At 46.0% G+C, this 26,844-nt stretch overlaps 1 protein-coding gene across 5 annotated transcripts in view; it reads left to right on the forward strand.

Annotated features, from left to right (window-relative positions):
• The window catches only part of GLI2 (GLI family zinc finger 2), a 276,156-nt gene that overhangs the window by 13,813 nt on the left and 235,499 nt on the right, over positions 1-26,844 (forward strand). Inside the window, exon 2 of one of the 5 annotated variants that reach the window (XM_075933074.2) lies at positions 12,184-12,290. The exons of the other annotated variants lie outside the window; for them this stretch is intronic. The gene's annotated coding sequence lies outside the window, so the exon portion shown is untranslated. The remainder of the gene's footprint in view (positions 1-12,183; positions 12,291-26,844) is intronic. 5 annotated transcript variants of the gene reach the window in all.

Below are 26,844 nucleotides of genomic sequence, written 5' to 3' on the forward strand. Positions count from 1 at the left end.
TCTTTTTAAAGAGGCAATATTCTTTTAATTATGTGGAAATGGAGTTGGAGCATAAAATCTGATGAGAACAATGAGTAATTTGGTATATGGTATGTAAACTCAGATTTTTATGTCCTTCCCTTCAGAATATTATGGGGGGTTTTCAGTTCTAATGCTTGTGATGATTTAAGAAATAAAAAGCAGAAATCCGTACAGTTGCCAGACCACAGGCTCCTTAGCGCCAGACTTAGAGACGAGCTTCAAATGTCATACATTTTAAAAGCATACCATGTGTTATTCTTTAGCTCGCCCCCCCTCCACCCCAGCCCTATAATCTCTTCCCCAGCCAATCTAACAGATTAGCTTTAATTAAATAAACCTTTCTCTTACTCTTTTTCCATGCTGTCGTGGGATAGTGGCAGCAATTGCAGTCTTCCGTACCTTTCTCCCGATGTGACGCCATCTGCCCACTTAAGGGTCTTAAGTCACAGAAGAGACTAGAACTTGCCCTAGTGTAATGGTGTCCCGTCTGTGTTTAATCAGAATTGCTTGATATTGCTGCTTAGGCCTATGGTGTGCATTAGGATCAAAAGCTTACAAGTGGCTAAGCATATGTTTAGAACTTTTTCTCAGGGGACGTAACATGCTTCAGTTTATAACTGGGTTAGTTACAATCTAGGCATCTAAAATGCTAGTTTTCTTTCTGGAATTCTGCTTTCATTCCTTGTTTTCTACGCTTTTTTTTTTAAACTCCCCTGCACCTCTGGGCTTAGGAAAGGAACAGACAGACCATGCTGACGAGGCTTGGGCACAGTGCAGGAAGAATACTGGCAGTTTGGGAATACACCTAGTTTATTGTCCGTGAGGTCAAGCAGTTTATTGTAAGGACACAAGAAATAAACAGAATAATCTGGAACACTTGGCTCTTTCCTGACACGAGAGCTGTTCCAAAGGGGCATGGCTGTAAAACATTCTTTGAAACAACCTCCTATCCATCTTGTCCTGCTTGCAGCGAGGCCCAGCATCTTGCTGGAAGCCAGGCTCTGTTTGGAATTTTAGATTAAAAGCCATTTCTGGCCCCAGCCCTGGTCTCTGTGTGGTGTTCTGCAACAGCCCAAGGGAGAATTCTGCCACCACAGGAGCTGTGTATGACTAGTCCGCTCAGGGCTGGCCCGAGCCATTTGTTCACCCCAGTTCCCAGGAGCATGGCCCTGCCCCAGGGCACCCAGCACATGCGCGGCCCCACTCCTGCCCGGTCCGGCAGCCCCACGCGGCACCCCCTACAATGGGGTACCCCGGGCGGTAGCCTGGTCAGGAGGAGGGCGACTATGACCAAATTCACTCACTAGCCATTTCAGGGGGCTGGCGGTGTTAGTCTGTAACTTTTAAAACGAGTAGGCCCATAGCACCTAAGGATATGTCTACACTACCACCCTAGTTCGAACTAGGGTGGTTAATGTAGGCATTCGAAGTTGCAAATGAAGCCCGGGATTTAAATATCCCGGGCTTCATTTGCATCTTGCCGGGTGCCGCCATTTTTAAATCCCTGTTAGTGCGGACTCCGTGCCCGCGGCTACGCGCGGCACGGAGTAGGTAGTTCGAATTAGGCTTTCTAATTCGAACTACCGTTACACCTCGTTCCATGAGGAGTAACGGTAGTTTGAATTAGCCTAATTCGAACTACCTACTCCATGCTGCATGTAGCCGCGGGCACGGAGTCTGCACTAACGGGGATTTAAAAATGGTGGCACCCGGCAAGATGCAAATGAAGCCCGGGATATTTAAATCCCAGGCTTCATTTGCAACTTCGAATGCCTACATTAACCACCCTAGTTTGAACTAGGGTGGTAGTGTAGACATACCCTAAGAGACTAACACAAATATATGTGTACTATCATGAGCCTTCATGGGCACAACCCATTTCCTCAGATGAGCAGAGTGGAGAGAAAAAGAGGTGATCCCTGCCTTGGCCGTGTGGGGGTTTAATCCCCTCAGCCAGTGAACCCTCTCCTGGTGGTGCCTCTACCACTGTCTTCTCCATCTGTAGCCCAGGAATTGCAGCGTCCTGTTCATGACTCTGCCCTTTGGCCATGTCACCATCTGCGTTTTCCCTCTCGCAGGGGGAAAGTAGCTCAGTTCAAATAGTCCAGCCACTTCAACAGTGTCGACTGTAGGGATGTGTTTGGGAGGGGAGAGGAGGACCTGGGCCCACCCACTGCTCTGGGTCCGAGCCCAGGCACGCTGTTGATCGTAGCCTCCTGTTGCCTTTGCTTAACTTCTTGGATAGACCTGCTTCAATTCCCTGGTCCGTCTCCCCATGGCCCTAGCTCTTTCTTTTCCCTCTTCTCTGGGCCTCCAGCCAGCATGTCCCAGCATCCAGCCAGGAGCTGCCTCTGTACCTGATAACTACTGCTCTGTCCAAGGTGCAATAGGTGTTTTTATTCTGTAGTTTTGTGTGTTTCTGTGAAGTGCTAAAAAGAAAACCAACAAACCGAAGGGTAATGGATGTGGGCATTTGGTTGATTTTGAGAAAAATGGGATTAAGTCACCTGCCTAGATTAAGTTTACACATCTCGGGTCACCTTTTGACTTCAAAAAATGTTCTTTGGAAGAAAAAATATCTAGCAGGATTTCATACAAGGATATTGTAAACGTGTAGCCCAAAGGCCAGAGTCAACAGGGCTCGTCTTGCTGGCAGGGAAGTGTGGCCCAGTGGCCAGAATCCATGGGACTTCCCTTATCTGCAGGGAAACGCAGCCCAATGGCCAATGTCAGTAGAAGGGTTGGGTAGATAGGTAGTGGGTCCTGAGCCTTCCCTGCACCACTGGATTCCAGCCCAGGGCTCTAGTTGTGACAATGGTGTTCAGCCTGTAAATCTGCCCCCAACACCCTGACTACTGCAAAGACAATAGCTGGGCCCTTCTTGGGCTGCTCCCTACCTTGACTCTGGGTGTCTTCAGGATCTCGGGGAGCCTCAGGTACCTATATCTCCATGCGTATCTGGATGCTTGCCTGGGCCGCAGTATCTTCTGTTCCCTTTGTCCAGGTTCCCAGCTGCTGTTTGGCTGAAGCTGGTAAGGTGCATCTCTCCCCTCGCCACTCAGTGGTGAGCCAGGACTGAGCCAGGACTGAGCCATGCAGCTCTGTTTTATACTGTAGCAGCATTGGAGCATGCCTAGAAGAGTGGAGGGGGTGGGGCTTCATCTAAGAGCATTGCCTTAATTCCTTCCTCTCCCGTGTGGGGCCAGTACACCCCATCACAGCCGTGTTCATTTCTCTTTTACCCAACAATTTGGATTGCTTTTTAAAAATACCTTTAAAAACACAAGAAGGAAACTGTACAAGTTCTGAAGCTGTTTCATGGCTAACTGGAAAATATTGTTTGTGCTGCTATTTGAAGTTAATAACAATTATCATGTTCAGGCCCAGTAATTTTCTGTCCTATTCCTTCACTCCCTGTATTAGAAGAATTAATAAATTTGGAGCTATCTATGTAGGCCTCAGTTTCTGCAGGATTTACATTAAAAATATCCTGCTCCTGGCATAGCACATAGAAGGGCTGGCAAGCGTCCAAACTTACTTTTCTCCTCAGGATTGTCTTGCTGTACATTTAAATGACAGAGAACAGAAACTATGTGCCAGAGCTCGCTCCTTTCTTGGCTGTTCTTTGGGTTGCTCCCTGGGGGTCCCATTCTATCCATCTGCCTACTTCATTTTGCTTCAGAGTCCCAAACTGCTCTGATCGCTGGCATGAGCCAGCAGGTCTCTTTGTTGTAGCCTAGAACTTGACTGGGTTGGGTAACCGTGTGTGTGCCAGAATTTTCAAGGACCTCTGCTTTGTTGTCCTCCATTCATACACTGGACACTGTGGGCTTGTCTAGACTACGCTGAAGTTTTGAAAGAGGATATGCAAATTCTGTGGGAATTTGCATATCTTCTTCCGATCTCACTTTCGAAAGCTCTGCAGAGCTTTCGAAAGTGAAAGCAGTCGGGACGTGTTTTTTTCGGCAACCCCGCCCCTTTTTCGAAAAGCCGCTCTTCCTCAAAAAATGAGGTTTATTGACTTTTCGAAAAAGGGGGGGAGGTTGCCAAAAAAACCCGCATCCTGACTACTTTCCCGTGGAATTTGCATATCCTCTTTCGAAACTTCAGCATGGTCTAGACATAGCCTGTAATAATTGCTAACCTTAACGTCCATTTAATCGTCTCCTTCATTCCAGATTAAAACTTCAATGGCCAAGAAAAAAGGAGTTGATCTGTCTGCTTCCTACTGGACTGGTGTCCACCTCATTGTAAACTGCTATTGTAAATGGTTTTAGATGTAGCACGCATACTGGAAGTTGATGTTAGAAACAAATAATGTTTTTTCACGATTTTTAAATGGACGTGGAGGAAATAGCTGTTCTTTTTGCAAGTCCTGAGGACAGGAAAGTATTAAGGAACTGTTGAGACAGTGCCCATAAGTGTGCATGTCACTTTAATAATATTGAGTCTTTTAAAAAAACAAACCAAAAAAAAAAACTTACATGCCCATGTGCAGTGTTGCCAGATTCTGCTGGTTTTCAGGCAACAGTAAACAAAATGTCTCACGGGGAAACACTTAGAACTCCCATGAGGCCTCAGGTTGCCTAATGCTGTTATAAAGTCTGCCTCTGCATCCAATCAATGTGCTGCTACGGATCAGTCAGCACATCCCACAAATTCTAGGACTATAAGCACAGTTAGGAACACTGCCTTATCCCAGGAAACCATTTTGGTTATGACAATCTGGTGGCCAACTGAGACCACTCATACGACCTACTCCCTAGCCTAGGTTGCTCCTCGCTGTTTTGTAGGGACAAGATAGAGACAATACAGGGACAGATATTAAGATTTGGTTTTCCTCACACAAGGGGGTCTACTGAGATTATGAACAGGGGCCAAAAAAATTCAAAATTCAATTTAAATGGGAAGAAACTCATGCTTGCACATGTAGGGAAAAGCAATTGGAAATAATGAGGAAGAGAAACCAGGGAAACGGCTTGGAAGGATCCATGGCTGAAAATGGTGAGGAGATGCCTTCAGTGTTCTGTGACTAATGAAGTCTTGGACTACATGTCCAGAAACATCACCCTGTATATGGATGAGGTAAGAGAGCCTGTCTACACTGTACTCGTTACCATATCAGGAACATTGCATTTAAGTTCTGTCTTAGCCGCATTACTAGAGAGAGATTGACAAATGGGAAAGAGATGAAAAATAAAAGTAACAAGGGGCTGAGGGATTGACTTCTAAGGGAAGATTGAAGGAGCTGAATATGGATAGCTTAGCTAAAAAATGACAAATGGGCGGTTGGACTATAAATCTACAGATATCTGAAGGGAGTAAACACCAAGGCTGGAAGAATTGTAGAGTGATACACTGGTGTATACATAGAAGTAATGGGATGACATTTAAGAGGGGGCAAATTTCAGCTGAGTAATGGGGGAAGCTTCGTGACAGCTTGATGTATGAGGCCATGGAATAATCTCTCACTGGAAGTGATGGAAGCACCATTGCTTATTCTTCTACACTTGGGGCCGGTTCCTGTTTGTAGTGAAGCTAGCGTGTTCAGGGCCAGCTTTAGGCCGATTCGACTGATTCCCTCGAATCGGGCTCTGCGCCTAAGAGGGCCCCATGCCCTAAAGCCAGAAGTGTGCTGGTGTGCCGGGCACGCTGCAGGAGGGGGCGTCAGCCCCGGAGGAGGAGCGCGGCGGCTTCCCTGCGCCGCAGGAGGGGTGAGTTGAGCACAGGGGTTTCCCTGTGCCGTGAGGGAGGGTGGGGTTTGACGGGAAGGTGGGACATGACTCTGCCCTGTAGCTGGGCATTTAAAGGGGCTGTGCCTCTTTTTTTTTTTTTTTTTGGCTTAACCAAAAATCCTGGCTGCCAGGCCCCCCATCGAAACTTTTGTGTGTGGTGGTTTTTAAAATTAAAAAAAATTTTTTTTTTTTTTTTTGCTCAACAAAAAATCCTGGCTGCTGGGCTGGGGCCCTGTCGAAACTGTTCGAATTGGGCCCCGCACTTCCTAAAGCCAGCCCTGAGCGTGTTACACAACTTTTCATTGGAAAATTCATTTTCCCTTTTTCTACGTGTAACACACTGGTGTAGAACTCTACAGTGAAATCACCTGACCCATCATTGACAGCGTCTACCTCTGGGGCGAAAAGCAACAACTACTGCCAACACTGCACTTGAGGAGAAGATGTGAATAATACCATTCCCAACTGAGTTGGAATTCAGCCAAGACAGCTCTGGTCTTAGCTCACATCCAATGGAACTTTTCCTAACCACAGTGATCTGGACCTCTCTCCTTTTACATCTCATACTTCTGCTCATTGGGGCATTCTACCGTTCCCATTTTGGGTTTAGTGCAATTAGGGTCTTTGGAACAAAGAGTTCTGCTTCAGCTCTGTGTTCAAGCCCAGAAATCTTCCACTTTGCTTCAAAGAAATCAAGAGAAACAAGACTTCATTGATGCTTGTGGGCTGTAGTCTTTTTTTACATCTACAATACTGTACCTAACTTTTTCTTTAGAAATTCCCATTTCTTCTTCTGCCTTTCACTTCATTTGAAATGCAAACTAAGGTTAAAGGATCACTTTCCTACTGGTGAAACATACAGTATTGGCTGTCATTTTTAAAATACTCTTTGCGCTGGCTGCAGAAGGGTTGATTTCTTTACTCTTTCAGCCTAGGAAGACTCTCCTAGAATGTCCTTTGCTTTTCCCCTTATCCTGAAGGTCTAAATTAGAAAATTAGGCAAAATAGCCATGCAAATCAAGTTATAGCATCTTGACTAAAATGGTAATTTATCTTCTGTGCGAGATGGATGGCAGAGATTCATGTAATTAGAGAAACAAATGTGGTTGTAGCACTTAACATATACTGGTAATTCAGCTGTCTCACTGAAGACAGGGAGGATAGTGAACTTTAAAGCCTTAGCTTGCTCAAAGCACAAATTAGACGAAGTAAAACAGTCTTAAATAATTGTTTTTAAATACATTGTATACATCAGTGTGATGTACTGTGTCTCTGCATCTCGGCCACAGTTGTGAATTATATACCTTTTGAGTCTATGGGAATAACTGGTGAAGAATATAATCTCTCTCTTCTGAGGCTATTGTTGAAAGTCACATCTGTGCAACTGTTTGTCACAGAAGAAATGTGTCAATCAGTGACAACAGAGCTGTTTCCTGTTATGGAGCTTTGCTCATAAGGTGGAACCTTGCAGGTAATTCTCTCAAGAGCATTATACATATATTAGAGAATCAAACTCTGTCAGCGTTCCCTCTATTTTTTTCCCATCCATGTGCAGAATAAATTTTGTTAAATGCACCAAGGCATGTATAAACATGCATCACTAGTAGAAACACATGCTGCTGGCTGTGAGTGCTCTGCTAATCAGCTGGGTGGCATTGAATCTCTCCTGGGTAACTGCCGAAGCGCTCCGCTTATAGGGAACGCTGCTCTCTGTAATAAGACACATTTTCTAATCATTGGTGGCTGACAAAGACGTTAAGGCTAATGAAGAAGAGACTTCTATGGTCAAACTCCTGCACCTGGTGAACTGGCTGCTATCAGCCATTACTGCAAATCCCATGAGTTAAATAGGTTTCTGATGAACCATAATGGTAAGAAATATGCCGAGAAATTGGAGAGAGTCCAGAGAAGAGCAACAAAAATGATGAAAGGTCTAGAAAACCTGAGCTATGAGGGAAGGATGAAAGAACTGGGCTTGTTTAGTTTGGAAAAGAGAAGACTGAGAGGTGACATGATAGCAGCTTTCAAATACCTAAAAGGGTGTTACAAGGAAGAGGGAGAAAAGTTGTTCTCCTTGGCCTCTGAGGATAGGACAAGAAGCAATGGGCTTAAACTGCAGCAAGGAAGGTTCAAGTTGGATATTAGAAAAAGTTCCTAACTGTCAGGGTGGTTAAACACGGGAATAAATTGCCCAGGGAAGTTGTGGAATCTCCATCACTGGAGATATTTAAGAGCAGGTTAGAGACACCTGTCAAGACGACGGATCTAGACGATGATCTAGACCCCTGGTTACCAAGAGGTCGATTGCGATCTACTGGTCGATCGTGAGGCCTCGACCAGTCCTTCGCGAGGCGTCCTGTCTGCCCCGCCCCCATTTCCCTCTCACCCCCGAGAAGCCCCACTACTTACCTCAAGTGAAAATGGAGGTAGTGTCGGCTTCCCAGGGATGGACAGAAGTCCCGCAGCTTAGCGCCACTTCCGGCGCTTCCAGAAGTGCGCTAGCTGCTCTGCCGGGTGTCCTGCGGGAGGGAGCATCGGCTCCCTGCACCTCACAGGAGGGGTGAGTCAGCCCCGTGGGAGGCGCGCCGGGGGTTTCCCGGCACGGGTGGGGGGGTCGGCCCCGGGGCAGGCGCACGCAGGGCTTCCCTGCACGTGGGAGGGGGTTGGCCCCGGGGCAGGTGCGCGCGGGGCTTCCCTGCGCCGCGTTGGGTCGGCCCTGGGGCAGGCACATGCTGGTTTCTCTGCGGGGGGAGGGGAGAGAATCCTGGGAGGAGGGAGATGCAGCAGACTCTCTGCCTCCACTGGTACCCCACTCCCCAACCCCCACTCCCCAGCCACAGAACGCTGTCCCCACTCCCCTGTCCCCACTCTCCTGTTCCCAGCTACTGAACTCTGTCCCTATTCCCGTCCCCCCTCTCTGCCCCCTGCTGCAGAACCCTGTCCTCTGCCCCCCCACCACCCTGTTCCCTCTCCCCTGCCCCCAGCCGCAGAGCTCTGTCCCCACAAAATGTATAACTATAAATGCTTCATTTTAGATTTAAATAGCATGAATAAAAAACAGACCATTTATTTCATAACTATAAACACGTGATTTTAATTTTATGTATAATTTAAAAATAAACTGTTTATCAGAGTGTGTAAGTAAGGGCTGGGGATAGCAAGTGATGGACAGGAGGAGAATAGAGAGGGCGGGGCTTCAAGGAAGGGGCAGGGTGGTAGATCTTCACCTGTTCTGAGATTTAAAAAGTGATCTTGGGTGTAAAAAGGTTGGAGACCACTGATCTAGACAGTGTTTGGCTCTGCCATGAGGGTAGGGGACTGGCCTTGATAACCTCTCGAGGTCCCTTCCAGTTCTAATACATCTATGCTGATGTAAGTGTGCACGTGTATGGATATGTGCCTGAAGAAGGGCTGTCCCGCTGATCTTCCTCAGGAAGAAGGAAAATATGCACTGCGCACAGACTGAAAACATGTCCTATTGACTGGGTGCTGATTTCACAAATTAGTACTAGTACAAAGTAATCTGTGCCGTTTTCCCTCTTGCAAATAGAAAGGGAGCTCAGAAGGAAAAGGACTGCAGGCACCCTCAGCTTTCGCTGCTCTTCTTCTGCCCTAAATGTAAATCTTCATGGTCCACTCTCAAAGAAGTGCCCTGACCGTTAGACACTTTCGGATATTAAGTGAGTGAGCCCTTAAAGTTCGAGGCATCAGAACCTGTGGGGAGAAGACACCTATCCCCAACTAGGTATGTTAAATGGCAGTTAATCAGATTAGATGTTGGGGGAAGGGTGCTAGCGACCCCTGCTGCGGCTTTGCAGTTTAAATGTAGTAGGAGCCAGGTGCACAGCTGGTTGGCTCCTACTACATTTAAACTGTAGTGGGGTTAGCTCCCAAAGGTGGTGTGAGCCGGGACTGAAGAGTCTTTAGTCTTCAGTCCCGGCTCACGCCAGCTCTGGGATGCTGCAACTCTGCCATTGCCCCTTCTGCACTGCAGAGACAGTGCTGGGGGAAGCCAGCTTTTAAGGCAGCAAGTGGGGGTGGGGGAAAGAAAGCAAGTAGTCGACCTAACTACCCAATAAGCATGTGCATATTGGGTAGTCAACTAGTCAACTACTCCCTTGCTTCCCTGTCTCAACCCCTCTCTTTTACACTATCCGGGGAAAAATACCGCCCTTCTGACATATTTGAATGCACTTTATTGCCATCCTGTGCCACCTTTCTTGGCCATGATGTAGTGGCTTTGCATGCGGTAATGATTTCCTCTTGTGGCTGACCCAAAGGAGATAAAAGCCCTACTGCTGCTTACAGCTAATGGAAGCTCCTTATTAATTCAAGTGGCAGAGATCTGTGTTTTTGGAGGTGAAAGACTAAGGTTCTAGTCCAGTGACCGGCCACCTGGGCTAGTGAGTGAGTGACCCCATGAGTGGCTCTCCAGCTCAGTGAGCTGCAAGATTGTTGTAACCATAGCAGTCTCCCAGAACAGGGTAGTTTTGCTAACTGGCTTGTGTACCTGGAATTTATGGGTTGGGCCGATTGAACCATAGTAGTGCTTTGAATGGATGCCGAGGGAGCACACGACTCTTGCAGGCAATTCGCACGCACCTCCCTTCACGTGCCCTTGCTTTACATGCGAGTCACGTTAGCAATACCAGTAGGAAAAAAACGACTCGGATGGAAGCCAGCAGATTCTGGCAACCCTATGGGCAAGAATAAATAAAATGTCTCGTGGGCCAGACCTAGAACCACAATGGACTACATGCGGCCCTCAGGCTGCAAATTTCCCAGCACTGTTCTAGTCCCATCTCTGTGTGTGATTTAAACTACTGATTATATCTTAGTTTTTGTATTGCCTGGAGCCAAGGGATTCGTTGCTCCACCCCTACTTATTACCACCGCTTGCTGTTACTGGTGCACTGGTCTCTTCTTCCCGTCAGGATAGGAATTCAGATCCTGTACTCTCTTTTTGAGATGGGCTTTCCTGCTGTTCCAGTAAGTCACTCCACAGATAAACCAGATTGAAAGAAACAGGTTAAATGCCACCATGTCTAGTAGTATCAGAGGGTAGCTGTGTTAGTCTGAATCTGCAAAAGCGACGAGGAGTCCTGTGGCACCTTATAGACTAACTGAAGTGTAGGAGCATAAGCTTTCGTGGGCAAAGACCCACTTCGTCACATGCATCTGACGAAGTGGGTCTTTGCCCACGAAAGCTTATGCTCCTACACTTCAGTTAGTCTATAAGGTGCCACAGGACTCCTCGTCGCTCATGTCTAGTAGGTTTCAAATGCTGTTGATAAAGATTTTTAAAAGCTGTGGTGGGATTACAGGGTTTAGTCCTTGTTTTGGGGTTAACTTTTCATAGCAGCCTTTAAAGGCTAGAGTGTGGCAGAGCAAACTTAGTTGACAAAAACAGTCATCCTCAACAGCATTAGGTTCTACAGTCCTACCTGCTCACACCCCACCACTGGTTCCAAATCAATGACTTCATTAATGCTCTTAAGCATACAACCCTTTTGGACTCGGGTGAAACTTACAAAGTGAGTTCCTGTTGGTGTTCTTTGGTTCTCTCTCTCTGCATGTCTACAGACTTGTCAGAAGAATCCCCTGGATTCTAAAGATTACTTCTAGAGTCAAAATACATTTGAAAAAAATGATGCATCCCGGTCAGGCATGTGCCATCTTGCTGTGTGATAGAATATTCAAATGAACTTAAAATTCTGTTCTACAGAGTTTCTGGCTAGAAATGGATTTAGACATTTGAACCTCCCAGAAGTTCCTGGGTGTTGGCTGGGGCTTGCCTTTTTTATTAACTGTAATGAATTTTTTTTTAATATACATATGCATTGAGGCATTTCTTCAAAAGATCTGAAAGAGACAAGCCTGGGCCTTAACTAATGAATTTTAGGAGCAGGTTTTTGGTATCCCTTATGCCCCAAGACGGTTTCTGTCAACAAAAGCACTTTTTATTTAATAGTAAGACTAGGAAAAGCTCTGGATTGCTTATTCCTACCATTGTCTGTTAGTCAGGTGAGATAAGCTGTTATCCACGTGATAACATCTAGGTTCCTAATCACTTTCATGTACTGGTTTCACAGGAAAAACAGCACCATTAATGTAAGATGCTCTGTGCTTTATGGTCCTGGTGTTCGGTGAATGTTCAGTGGGTTCTTTCAAGTTGTCCTGAACAGCCATGGAGAAGTCACTGGCTCTCAGAAACATAGAACCGATGTGCTGTGAATTTGATTTGCACGTCTCCTAGTAAAAGTAGGGTGGGAGATGGGTGATTTTTCAGTAGTTGGTAATGCCTGAAGGTTGTACTCTGATGATTGTTTGCCTGATTTAGTAATATGTATGCAGCTCTTTTCACTCATCCCTCTCAAAACTCTTAAAAAAAAAAAAGTCACTAGGTATTCTTATCCCCAATTCACAGATTGGGAAGCTGAGGCACAGAAAAGTGAAATGGAAGGATAAGGTCATGGAACCAGTCCAAAAGTAGAGCTGAGAATAGTGCTTGGATATTCTGTTTCCCTGCCCCAGGTAATAATCAACAGGCCACTGTCTATGGCACCTTGTGAATTGAATCTGACAATTGTAGTAGACGAGTGTCTGTTGTACATGGGCCGGTATGACATTAAGTACTTAACACTTGTCTGTATGCTAGGAGAGGACAGGAAAACGAATGGCTGTGAGCCCAAGCTACTAATTTATATTTTAGAGGCAGAGCCACCATGTTCGGGTCGGGGACCTATCTCCTCCATCGGCACACAGAAACGTTCCAGAGCTAAGGATCTGTATCTTTCACTAGCATAGAATTAACTTAGAAATGTAAGGGGGACTGAAATAAATTAATAGCCAACCAACTAACCCCCCATTAGTCTTTCCTTATGCTTTTTCATCAATTCCTCCTCCTTCATTATAGCCGCTGCCTTGAAAATCCTAGAATTTGAGGTTGACAGCTGGATTGGGAGCAAATACTGGAGGACCTGAACATGGGTCTTGAATTTAGTGTGTGTTTGAGCCGGTGTGTATTCACTGTGGGTTGCTTTTGTAATTTAGTCATGTTGAGTAGCGTTTATTCACTGAGACTACTCGCATGAGTAAGTGCTGCAGAGTCATGCCCCAAGGAAGCAATGCAGTCTCTGTAGGGTTCTGTGTCCCCAAACTTTCTTATTTTGAGCAACATTTTCCTAGCGCTGGTTTTGCAGCTCTGAAGCCTGCAGCCACTTTAAGAAAACTTTATGACACAAACATTGTTTTCTCTCATAAGCTGCAGTTTGCCAGGACAACAGGGCTCATTCCAGCGGGGTTGCTGTTTGGCAGGATGTGCGGATTTTGTCTCTCCTTTTGTACATCTGAAGAAAATGGAAACCTGGCATGTTAACTCGACATGGTTTTCCTCACCTCTCCTTCAGCAGCTGGGATAAGCTGTTCTGCTTGATCACACATTTCCCTTGTTTTATGAATTACCACCTACGCTCTGGCCAGCTAGCATACAGAATTCTTCTCTCACTGGCAGCTTTCCTGTTTGGCTAAGGCGAGGAGAAGAGTTTTAAAGGGACTTCTCAAGGATAATGTGGATCTCAAATTTAGGGGTGTGTGTGTATATATCTAGATATCAGTACTCACACACCCTGAATTTGAGATCCATGTGATCCTTGAGAAGTCTCTTTAAAACTCTTCTCCTAGCTGAAGGATATACTGCAAGATTTACATGACATTGCTTGAGTCCTTAACACAATCATTTTTGTTTTTCTTCATTTAAATAATTGCTCTGGGGAGGAGGGGGGTCATGGAGCAGGCTGCCCCGAGAATAGAGGATAACCCCAGCCCTTTCTCACTGCAGCAGCTTGGGGCCAGGTGAAAAGTGCCTCTCTGGGGCCGCTGCAGTGGGCACAGCCTGGGGAAGGGTGCGTTTCCCCTGGCTGGGGCAGGTCATGTGTCCCTCTGTGCTCCCCAGCCAGAGTGAGGAATGCTGCAAACTGTGCGCTTTGCCCTCGCCTGCTGACAAAGGGGAACAGCCAGCAATATTCCTGTACAAATCGGCCGGGTGGGTGGGAGAGACACCGCCCCCCATCCCCTCTGCCCGGAACCCCTGTCTCTGTGTGGTGGTTCTGTCTCTCTTCTGTACAGTTTTACGAGAATCAATCCCATTTCGGGCACGTCCCATTTTCCTGGCACAACCAAACCCTGACCTTGCTTTAAGGTATGATAAGAGGAAGCTGTATCCTGAATTTGATGGTCTTGGCTCTTTCAGTTTTAGGAAGACACACGCGCACACACACATGCACACGCACACGCACACAGAGAGCGCCGGCCCTACGGCCAACTGGGCTACTGCCCGGGGCACCCCATTGTAGCAGGCACCGCGCAGGGTGCACGAATGGCCCAGGTCGGCCACACACACACACACACACACACACACACACACACACACACACACACACACACACACACACTCTCTCTCTCTCTCTCTCTTTCTCTCTCTCTCCAGATTGATATGTAATGCCATACATGAGGCTCAGTTATAGCTCATGAACTTGTCCTATCACACAGGAGAGGGGAAAGAAGCTTACAGTGTAAGTGGAGGTGCATGGCAGTTTCATCCATTTGTAGGGACAAGCTCCCTAGATATTTTTTCGGTGCTCATGACTAGGGCAATGCTTCAAGAGATGGGCCTAAAGATCCCTCTGAATGCAGTTGTCCTAGCGTGTGTGGGTAGCAAGTGCCTAGAAATCACACCTCCCCGACCAATATTGTTACATTTCTCGCTGCCAACACTGGAAGCCACATTATACCAGACCGTATGGGGCAGCACCTTGAGATGGGGTAGAAGAGCTCTCTTCTTTTCCAGAGAGCCAGAGGGAGGCAGATTTTAGCTCATCGTTAGCAGTCTTCACTTTTCCTAGATTGCAGAATGGATGTAAATGCCCAGCCGAACCACTGGAGGAATTCAACATAGTAGGGAAGCAAATCATCCAGCCCTTCTGCCCTTCACTGGAGCTTAGAAGAAAACTGAGGGGACAGGCCATTCTTCAGTGGGACATGGAAAACCATCAAAGCACCAGAGATGCCTGAGCTAGGGTATTCTTTTCCTGACAACCTTTAGATCTAATTCATACCTATATCTAAAAGACCTGTTACAAATGACTTAGTTTTTGTCAAGTAGCAAGGCAGCACACAGTCACAATAAACCAAAAAGTCAGGTTACTGCATCACCTAATCTATTTTGTTCCTGTGCTTGACCAGTGTATGGTGCTTTGTAATGATATAGTAGTAAAAGTTCTGCTGTGTATTTTGGAAAACAGAACTCTCTTAATAGCAGATATCAACACGGCACGCTATACAATCTTAGCTAAGAAGTAGGAAGAAGCTGGTGTGTGTGTGTGTGTGTGTGTGTGTGTGTGTGTGTGTGTGTGTGTGTGAGAGAGAGAGAGAGAGAGAGAGAATATTATGGGCTGTGTGGATCAGCGAAGTGCAAATTAGCGAGGTTCTAGCGTACCATCGGATCTCTGCTTACTATAGAAAGAGTTCAGAAGTTCATTGCTTGGGTGGAAAGGGAGGGGGAAGGGTTGTGTTGACTTGTGCTGTTATTAAGACTGTCTGGAGCTGAATAACCCCTCGTGAACTTGTATCCTCCGTCCCAGCTGCAGCTCTTCAACTCCAACAAAGACCAGTCACTAAATCCAGGAAACGGAGTGGCATGTGGGTGAGTTAATGACTCCACACACATACCCTTTCTACTGTCCTGAGGGGATGTGACTCTTTGCATCTCTTGAAACCCTTGCAGTTCACCTGCAAACAAAATGATATATGTACGTGTCTGTGTAAAAATACATCTATTCCTTTCCCATCCTGAGGAAATTGCTCTCCCCATCAAGTTTTTCCAACACATAGCCTTTTAGAAACCACACTTTCTACACATTTAGCTATATGAAATTTTTATTCTTTTGATACTTGCTCCTCTTTTGTGCTCAAAAGGGACTGCTATATATTTTCCGGAAGCCTGTATTTACGGTCATAAATGATGATTGCACACCATTAAAGGGAAGAAATATCACTCTTCAGTAACATTTCACTTGAAAACATTGAAATTTACCTCACCCAGAATTGGTATATTTCCTCCTCTTTGATTAGTCTGCTTCAAATATTTGACCACTGTCTTCTTACCATCCAAATCCTTATTAGGTGCACCTAATGCTCTAATTGGCTATTCATGCTAAAATGAGCGGTGGAATGGTTTGCGGAGAAAGAAATGGAGTTAAACTCTGTTTCATGCTTTTTGCCAAATATACCTTTCAGGAATTTATATGAATACTCTACCCCGTACTCTGCAATGGTAGATCTTAGAGTGTTACAAAAGAGAGTAAACGTCCAAACCTGGCGGGGGAGGGGGAATTGAAGTATCAAGAATCTGATTCACCTAACACCACATGTCAAGTCAGCAGCCGGCCAAGGACACCTGCCTGCCAGCTCAGTCCAGTGGACTGCACTGCCTCTGCGAAAGTCATTTAGCAAAGAAGTCAAAACTACTAAATTCATGTCTGGACAAGGGTGAAAGGGTATGTCTACACTACCCCCCTAGTTCGAACTAGGGGGGTAATGTATGCATACCGAACTTGCTAATGAAGCCCGGGATTTGAATTTCCCGGGCTTCATTAGCATAAAGCCGGCTCCGCCATTTTTAAAAGCCGGCTTGTTCGAATCCCGTGCCGCGCGGCTACACGCGGCACGGGCTAGATAGTTCGAACTATGTAGCCATTCCGATCTATCTGTATGCCTCGTGGAACGAGGCGTACAGATAGTTCGGATTAGGAAGCCTAATCCGAACTATCTAGTCCGTGCCGCGTGTAGCCGCGCGGCATGGGGTTCGCACTAGCCGGCTTTTAAAAATGGCGGCGCCGGCTTTATGCTAATGAAGCCCGGGAAATTCAAATCCCGGGCTTCATTAGCAAGTTCGGTATGCATACATTACCCCCCTAGTTCGAACTAGGGGGGTAGTGTAGACATACCCTAAGGGAGTAGCCTAGGCTTATTGGGTAGTCGAGTTGACTACTCGCTTTCCCCTGCTCTTGCTGCCTCTGTGTCAGAGGCAGCAAGGTGTGTGTGAGGGGGAGAAGCAGGAGCCGGTGCCGGGGGGAGCCAGTTTAAAAGCCAGTTCCCCCCACACCACTGTCTCCATGGTGTGTGGGGGCATAGGAGAGGCAGAGCCGCAGCGGTCTTGTGCCACCCCCAGGAGCAACCCTGCTGCGGCTCTGTATTTTAAATGTAGTAAGAGCCATTATCAACTAATAGAGTAGTCGATGGACATTCCACTGACTACTTGGTTAGCTAATTAATCACAATTTAACATCTCTAGGCTGAATTATGGTTAGTGGTTGGGCCTTTTATACAGACGAGGCCTTCTTTACAAAATTCAGATAGTTTTACAGATCTTGAATGTTTCCTGAGTTCACGTTTGTCCAGACTGAGGAAACTGGTTTAGGACTGTGATGGGGTGCTACTGCCCCGCACTCCAAAACCCCCCTCTCCAGTGCTCTCGGCACCCGCGTATGACAGGGCACTATGGTCCCGTACCTCAAACCCCGCCCCCATGTCAGCCAGGGGCAGGGGAAAGGGTGGCAAGTCGGGGTGAGCGCAGGCACGGCATGCCAGGGGGCTGCCGGACAGCTATTTGGGGGCGGGGTCTGGGGAAGGAGCATAAGAGGGCTGAGAGAGTGTGACGGGGGGAACGGGGAAGAGCTTGGTAGCGTATGAAAGAGGGAGGTGCCCAGTGGGGGGCGGGAGGACGCCGAGTCAGGAGGCAGGTATTGGAAAAAGGAGACAGAGAACCGAGAGGGATGGAGGGACGGAGGCGGTAGGAGAGTTAAGGGACACAGATAAAGGGAGAGGAAGCAGCCCAGGGCAGGGCATTCTCAGAACGCCCAGGGGTTGGTGTGTTTCGGTAGGAAGCCCCGCCAGCCGGACCAGACTGAACTAGGTCCGAGTCCTTAGGGCCCTGGGCTGGGGTCCATGAGTGAGGGTGGGCCTGGACTCTCCTCTCCCTGCTTCCACCAGGTGGCGTTGCCAGACGGCACCTCACCTCGGTGTGAGTCATCTCGAGGCAAGGTTCTAGGCTAATATTGACTAGATACGGCACGGGTCGGACTTTGGAACTCGTGGGATGGGTGGCAGTTAGGGTGTACCAGTAAAGACACTGGGTGAAGAAACTCTTACAAGGACCATCTTTTTCAAGAGGGTGTTAGCGACTTTTTATTGGGGGCAACTCCCCTGGTTTAAGGGACATGCAGAATTGACAGTTCTCATGGTTATAGCCAGACTCTCATATTCAGACTTCTTCTCCTGAAGTGACCATTATTTTATGTGACCTTGAGCAGTTACTTAAAATAATCGAGTTGCCAACCCTTGTGGTTGAGGAGAAAAGCTTGAAGGGTGACCCAAGTGACTCAAAAGCCTCTAGTCCCAGAAGGCAAATGCCCCACATGTATTATTGTAGAATATCTCATGATTTTAAGCCAATCTTATGATTTTGCAGGGCCAGACTCCTGTTTTGTGAGACCTGGACTTGGCAGTGCTGTTCATAAATGATCTGGGGAAAGGAGTAAACAGTGGGGTGGCAAAATTTGCAGATCGTACTAAACTGCTCAAGATAGTTAAGACCAAAGCAGAGTGTGAACAGCTCCAAAAAGATCTCTGAAAATTAAGTGATTGGGCAACAAAATGGCAAATGAAATTTAATGTTGGTAAATGCAAAGTAATGGACTTTGGGAAAAAATAATCCCAACTATACATACAATATGATGGGGACTAATTTAGTTATAACTACTCAAGAGAGAGATCTTGGAGTTATTGTGGATAGTTCCACTCACTGCAGCAGCAGTCAAAAAAGCAAATAGAATGTTAGGAATTGTTTAAAAAGGGATAGAAAATAAGACAGAGAATATCTTATTGCCTCTACAAGCCGTCCTTGCTATAAGTCCAAGACACGTTCCAAGAAACTTGGACTTTTAGCGAAACAACTTAAAGCGGGGAATCTTTTTCCCGTAGCTGACTTCCATTTGCACAGACGATGGGTTTTTTTTTTTGTGTGACTTAAGAGTGGACTTGTAACGCATCCGTTCCTACAAGTGTGACTTTAGTGCAGAACGGATGTATACCCAGATGACTTGTAGTGGGAATGCCCTCTAAATAAAACCATGCTACGCCCACATCTTACATACTGCATACAGATGTGCTCACCTCATCTCTAAAAAGATATATTGGCATTGGAAAAGGTTCAGAAAAGGGGAACAAAAACGATCAGGGGTTTGGAATACATCCCATATGAAGAGAGATTAAAAAGACTGGACTTCTCATTTTAGAAAAGAGGAGACGGGGATATGAGAGAGGTCTATAAAATCATGACTGGTGTGGAAAAAGTGATAAGGAAAAGTTATTTACTTGTTGCCATACCATGAGAACTAGGGGGGCACCAAATGAAATTAATAAGTAGCAGATTTAAAACAAACAAAATGAAGTTTTTCGTCACGCAGTGCCCGGTAAACCTGTGGAACTCCTTGCCAGAGGAGGTTGTGAAGACCAGGACTTTAACAGGGTTCAAGAAAGAACTGGATAAGTTCATGGGGGACAGGTTCATCAATGGCTATTAGCCAGGATGGGTAGGAGTGGTGTCCCTAGCCTTTGTCAGAGGCTGGAAATGGATGATGGGAGAGGGATTGCTTGACGATTTCCTGTTCTGTTCATTCCCTCTGGTGCATCTGGCATTGGCCAATGTCAGAAGACAGGACACTGAGCTATATGGACCTTTGGTCTGATTCAGTAAGGCCGTTCTTATGTTCAAATTTGAAACCCAGCCTGGATTTGTTGATGGCTGTTGATTCCAATGCAGGGTTTCAAGGAAACCATAGTATTGGCTGTTTCCTGCACATCTATGCAAAATTCATGCTTTTGCTGAAAGCACATGGATTGCACCAACATTTACTGCACCAGTCGGGTCGTTTAAATGTGGAATTCTTCTCATCAGGCCCCACAAACGGTTAAGTTTACCACAGTTTTTCAAACTATCCAAATTTCCTCCTTTCCCTTGATTGTTTTCCCCCTGTCTTTTCTAGTTAAGGGTCAGATTTTACCACCTTTACTCATCGTGTCCCATAAAAAATTTGTGGGACTATTCAGAATAAGGGACTCCTCAATCTACAAGTGGCAGAGTCTGGCCTTTGGAATGTAAACTCTCCCGGGCTCAGACATGTGCCTTTCTGTGTGAAGTACCCTGTTAACACTGTGCACGTGCTGTGAGAGTTTTAGGCCTGCTGTGGAGGGTTATGTGCTCCCTAAAACTCAACCAAGTAGATTGATTGGTGCTGTGAAGGAGAGAACTAGAGCCCTGTAAATCATGAATATCCACTCCACATCAGCAGGTATCTGCGGATGTAGGGATCATTTATACAATATGGATGCGGATACAAATTTTGTATCTAGAAACTTGCAAATTTACAGATATCCGCGGGTATCCACAGTTCATTTTTGCAGCGACAGTTGCAGATGTGGATACAAAATTTTTGCAAGGCTCTAGAGAGGACCCTTTAAAACACAAGTACCTAAGATGGCAAAAGGATTGTAGGTGGATGATGTAGGTCAGTGGTCCCCAACCTTTTGGGGCTGCCGGGTATCCACAGGCGGGGCCGCGCATGCGCCGTGCGCCCAAGGTGGCAAGAATGGCTTGGGCCAGACCTGATCACTCGGCGGGTGCACATAAATGCCCTGGCGGGTGCCATGGCACCCATGGACACTGCATTGGGGACCACTGATGTAGGCGAGTGAATGCCTTAAAGGTTTTTTTATATGGAAGTCGCTCTCTGGGATTTGCACTTAAACTTAAAAATGATACTCAAAGGTTGAAGAAATAGGTAAAATAAAGCTGGCGGACAGAGATTAAAGCCGACTGGTCTCTTGACAAATGCTTGGCACGTCTCCTGATCTCTGTGCTGCCTGCTCTCTGTCTCAAGTTATTTCCTCATGGTTCGCCATTGGAAGGCACAGGAGTCTTATGCTTACCACCTTGTGGGCTTGATTCTACTCCCTTTGAAGTCAGTGGCAAAACTCTCGTGGACCTCAGCAGCTGGAAAAATGAATGCTAAACGATCTCTTCTGAAACTAGGGCAAAGCTCCATAGTGAAGCACCAAAGAACCCCACCCTAAGCAGGTTCCAGCCTTTCAAAGGGCCCATCTAGGAAGACACATTAACCTGGTACTCCTGACAAGAGGTCCAGAACGTTGGTAAGACCCCTCCATCCCTTCCCAAGAGCAATAGGCCCATTGGCCTTGAAATCCATCAATCCTGAGATGCAATGTGAACTCCTGAGGGCTCAGACTGGGAGAGTCCCAACTGGCAGCTAGAGCTTAAGAAGTAAGGGGAGGTTTTTAAGCCCATAGGCTCCCAGAGGAACCCAGATGAAGGCTCCCAGAGGAACCCAGATGAAGGGAGTGGAAGAAAATGTCAATCAAAAGGAACAGCTGTGGTGGCACTGGGACAACGGGAAAAGCAGCCATGACAGCCCTGAAAGCTGGATCTGGAGAGGATGTGGCCTCATTACTGGCACAAAGCACCCCTAAAACGGGATGTGATTTTCTTTTTTAATGTAAAGGATACAGAGGGATTAGACCTTCATATGGCCCATTCGAATGGCTGCAGTGATATTAATTTGAATGATACTCCAGGTGGTACCTCCGTATACCGGGATTCTCTGGTCGGGTGACATCTGTGGTCTAGCAGCCCAGTGGCAGGAGGACCAATGGCCAACACCTTGGTTGAGGTGGGTGGCAACCCACCCAGAGCCAGCGTCTGTTCCTGTCCGTTGATTTTAATGAGAGCTGGATTAGGGCCCATGCAGAGTATTAGGCTAGATTGGGGCGGGAAAAAGGGGGCGGCGGTGCACGCGAAGCCTCCTCCCGCCCTGCCAGGAGCACATGGTGCTTTGAAGCGCTGCTCACGGGGCGGGGAAGGGGAGAGTGGAGGAGGCTTTGTGCGCTCCCCAGGCCAACCAGAGCCTGGGGTTGGGGCAGCTGCGTGAAGCTTCCTTCGCCCTGCCCCGGCCCTGCAAGGAGCCCGTGGCACATCGAAGTGCCATGTGCTCTCGCAGGGCAGGAGGAGGCTTCCCGCACCCCCAGGCCCTGATTGGCCTAAGGGTGAGGGGGAGCATGCCAAGCCTCTTCCAGGGCATGGATGCCTGGTGGGAAGGGGGAGCAAAGGGGTTCCCCCAGCCCTAGACCAATTATGGTCTGGGGGTGGGGTAGCCCCTCACCTTCCTGTTCAGACCCCACCCCTTCCGGAGTGGCCCGGGGCTACTTCAACAATTTTTGAAGTGGCCCCCGGGCAAAAATGCTTGCCTACCCCTGGACTAGGTGGACTGCTACGTTGGCCCAGTCTAACAATTCCAGTGTCCTGCACTAGCCATGGTAATGCATATTGAAGATTAGAAAAAAATCTAGCCTGAGAATAAAATCCCCAAACTGGAGGAGCTATGTGTTGGTTGGGGTTATATACAGAAGACAAAGAACAGAAGAAAAAGGCTTCATGAAAGACAAACGTTTTGCACTTGGCGTTTGGGACACACAAAGAGGAGCTAACTATAGCACTGCAAAAGCTGCTAATGTTCCTTTTAATCTCTCTTTTTAACATGAATTAACAAGATTGTTTAAAAAGAATAAAAGCCCACTGGGTGAAATCCCTCTACTACCCTACATCTATTTTTTTTATAAAATTAAAAAATTAATTTAAATTGCCACTCTCCTGAAAACGAGGTGTAACTCTTTGATGATTACATTGTTTAATTTCCCAACTGGCTATGAAATTAAGGAAGCTGTAATTGTTTGACCTTTCCTCTCACATCAGGGAGTCTAGGTATTATTTTTTATAAGAATGCAACAATATAAGAGTAATGGTTTCCCTGCAGGGCTGTATTCCCTTCAATATACATTTTAATGAACTAAAATAGACTTCCTCTTCCCAATGTTTTTGGATGTCCTGATGACCTGTGCTGGGATTGAGTTTTGAGTTTTCTCCTAGTTAAATTACATGATGGCTCTCATTGCTGCATCCTGGTGGATTTCAGTTACTTACTTAGAGCCGTTGCTTACATGGACCCCTGTGGATGTGGAAGGAGCTATTGCGTTCACTTAGTTTACGAGGGTTTCATCCCGCATTTTGCTGTCATGGAGACTTGGAGCTTCCATGTGTCCTTCTTTTTGATCCCTGCGCCTTTTTATCCAACACGTTTTCCAAATACGGCAAAACCCAACTGGACAAGTAAGACTCTTCCATACTCCCTTTTCCCCGCAGAGTTCTTTGTTGAACTGCGATGGTCAACCAAGATTAGTGAGTGGGCCTCATGAGGGGCCCTCAATCTCAGTGGGCTGCATGCCACCCTTGTACCTCCCCTGCCCCCACATGCTTCTCTTGCATGGAGGCACTGGAGCCCTGCACTTACCTGCGCCTTGCCCTCTCTCCCAACACTTTCAGAGTGCCACGAATCCACTGATTCCTGCTCCTTCCCCTTCCTCCCAGAGCTTGAACAGCCACAAACAGCTGATTCGCAGCATTCCAACTCTGGGAGGATGGGGGCACCGGAATCAGTGGATTCATAGTACTCCAAAAGTGCTCTAAGGGCGAGAAGAAGAAAGTCTGGGACTCCAGTTCCCCAGTGCATGAGAGGCACATGGGGAAGTGGGACAGACAGAGAGTCTGTGGGCAGCAGGTGGAACCCCATTGGGCCACAAGTTGCCCACCCCTGCTATGGAGGAAGACTGCACATTTGGAATGCTTTTAAAAAATCCCAAAACTCGTTTGGTAAATTACTGTGATTAGGATAAAGTGAGAAATTGACTAGGGCTCCTAGGTGCATTGGTAATAAAAATAATAATTGTAGTAGTTGCGTCAAGTAGGGAAATAGTATTCTGATTACAGTTTATTAACCATTAGCATGCACACAGTAAGATTTCATGATAAGTGATGTCCCTGAGCTATGTCTGTCTGATCAGTTATGTACCTGGTCATACAGAATATTTTAGGGGTTTTTTTTAGGCAGCTAGTTTAAAGCTGTCAAGATAAAGTTTGGGTAAAGGATGCATCCAAGTCCAAGGCTTCATGTTAAGAAAATAATACATGGTGCCGAGTTTAGAGGAGACATTTTACTTTCAAGTTGCTACCTTCTAATGGCATTTTCAAGGGATAAGAATGACAGTATCGCTAGGAAAGCACTAGTAGTGAGGGGAAACTGCGATATAAAGGAGAAAAATGGCTTTAAGATCAACCTCATGAGTTCTGCCTCCTTGAGAGCCAATTATGTTTCTGACAAGTTTGAGGGTAGCTTTGATTGCTTTCCCAGCCTTTATTGCCCAAAGAGAAAGTTGCAGACTTATGCATGCTCTTAACAGGCTCCTGAAACTCGCATGTTTAGCACAAAATGAAGAGTTTGGTAGGAGAGCTGTTTTGATACCATTTTGCCCCTTGGCAGTTTGTTAGGTTTTATAGTTTGCTGCCACTTACAAAGAATGCTAAATACTCACATAGCACCTTTCATCTTCAAGGAGATTTTTCTAACTAGCTTAATGTTCTACCACCCTTGGGCGGTAGGTAAGTGTTAGCCCCATTTTACAGATGAGAAAACTCCTGCTGAACACTGCCTACCTGGCATAAGAGCAGGCTGGGGGCAGAGTTGAGTGGGGCTCTGCTACTCCCAGTTTCTCCACTGGAGTAAGATCGAGGAGAGTTGTAAGTTCAAGCTGCTTCTGCTGTAGCTAAGCTTGAGTCCAGTTCTAAGCAGAGCTGTGGAGAACCAAGCTTTTTGTTGCATCATCCAGACCACATATACTGCTAGGCTACGTCTACATGACGGAGCTATTTTGGGACACTGGAAGTATCCCGAAATAGCTATTTCACATCTTTTGAGCCAGCCCGTTATTTCAAAATATAATAGGCTTGCTATTCCGACATCCCTGTAAACCTTGTTCCATGAGGATTAAGGGATGTTTCAGATTCTGAAATGTCCCTTAATCCTCATGGAGCGAGGTTTACATGGACATCGGAATATCAAGTCCGTTATATTTCGAAATAACGGGCTGGGCATATCTTTAGACAGTGCTAAATTTCAAAATAAGCTACACAATGTGCATAGCTCAAATTGCGTAACTTATTTCTAGATAAGAGTGCCCTGTAGACAGCCCCACAGTCCTCATCAGATCCAGCTGATACATGATTAAATGAAATATTTTGCTGCTTTAAAAGCAAATGAAGGTGCATTCTTGGACTGGATTTTACTCTCTGCTTCTGCAGAGTTCCAGCATCTGTGCACCAGAGTTCCACACACAGCAAACTTACAGACTCCAGGGGTGAAGTGGTTGCATGTGTAATGTCTAAAAAACACACCTATCGTTGTTTTGTATCCCACACAATTCATTATTGAGTGATGCTTCCTGCCCTGTCATCTTCATGCTTAGATGAATGAATTGCCAAGATAAATCATCTTCGTGCTGAACTGAAGTGGTGGTTCATGTTTAGCTTTGGGTTTTGCACACGTTGTGCAGAAACCTATTTATATTAGGAAGACTGGGAGCACGTTGGAGGTTTCAGATCTTTTGATATTTGATCCATTCACTGCACGCATGTTTTGCCTCTGCTTTATTTTCCCTTACTGAGGCATAGATCTTGCATGAATCACTGTGTCTTTTACTGAGACTCAAACGTGCAAAGGTATTTGTGCTGAAATCTCAACAGGCTGTAATTAATCTGTAGACAAAAGGAAATGTTTTCATGACAGCAAAATGAAGACCAAATAATGTGAGGTGATGAAAGATATGCCCAGCGATCTGTTTCAGAACCAGAAGTTTGTGTGCATTTAGCTGTAAGGTGAGCTGGAAAGCATTTTACAGAAAACTGAGTTCAAAAATCCAAGTCACTAACGAACGAAAAATATATAGATAGAAAAATTGCAAATAATTGCATATGAAAAGATACATATGGTCAGAAAAGTGAAAATAGCATTGACAAATAACACTTGTTTAAATTCACCTTACTTGCTTTTGTGAAGATCGCTGCGGAATAAAAATATCTAACTTAAACTAAATATTTGTAAAAACTTAAAAAGCTACGAATGCTCCTGCAGCACCTAGGGTTACGTTTAGACTGCATTGCTTTTTCGGGGTACTGGAGGTATGCCAGAAAAGCAACGATGCGTCTAAGAAACACATCTGCTTTTTCGAAATTTTTTCGCCATTGTTGTAAACTTCATTCTATGAGGAATAAGGGATGTGTCAAAAGCGCACTTTCTTTTGACATTTGGTGCTGTGTAGACACTCCAAATTTCAACAGAGACTCTTTCAAAAGTAAATCGGAAAAAGATCTTTAACATTACAGTGTAGACCTAGCTTTAGAGACTAACAAAAATGTAGATCGTCTCATGAGCTATATGCACAACCCACTTCTGTAGCTGTGCTCATGAAAGTTCATGATACCATCTACATTTTTTATTAGTCTCTAAGATACTGCAGGACCATTTGTTGTTAAGTTTTTTTTTCAGTTAGAATAACATGGCTACCCCTCTGAGACTTTTATTATTTGTAGATTAATTTTTTGAGAGGTGGTTTCTTTTAAGTAGAAGCTAAAAATGTAATATGCTTCTAACTCGTGTTGCAGCTTGTTCATCATCAGCTGCACCTTCGATGCAGGTTCTGTCATGTTGTTTCATTGGAGCCGACACTAAGTTGTTAGTAAGGAGACCTCTGTATAGCCATAATGGAAGATGAAGTGGCTCCTTTGTTGTAAGTGGTAATGGCCATAGGAGTAGCCCCCCCGCTGACTGATTGCAGGTTCCGTTTACGTGCAAACTTGCTGGCATTAAACCTTTCACAAATTGGCACAAAGCTCTTTGCTAACAGCCCAGCTGGGGGCCTGATCCTGCACCATATTTCAATACCCATTCACTTACACATATCAACTTTGGTCCCCATTCACATCATTCACTCATTGTGAATCCAGGAGGAGGTGAAAACTAGGCCCTACAACTCAGCCTTTAATATGGAGAAATTAGATCCACAAAAC

The sequence above is a fragment of the Pelodiscus sinensis genome, chromosome 7 (assembly GCF_052426305.1).
Source record: "Pelodiscus sinensis isolate ZL-2025 chromosome 7, ASM5242630v1, whole genome shotgun sequence".
NCBI lineage: Eukaryota > Metazoa > Chordata > Testudines > Trionychidae > Pelodiscus > Pelodiscus sinensis.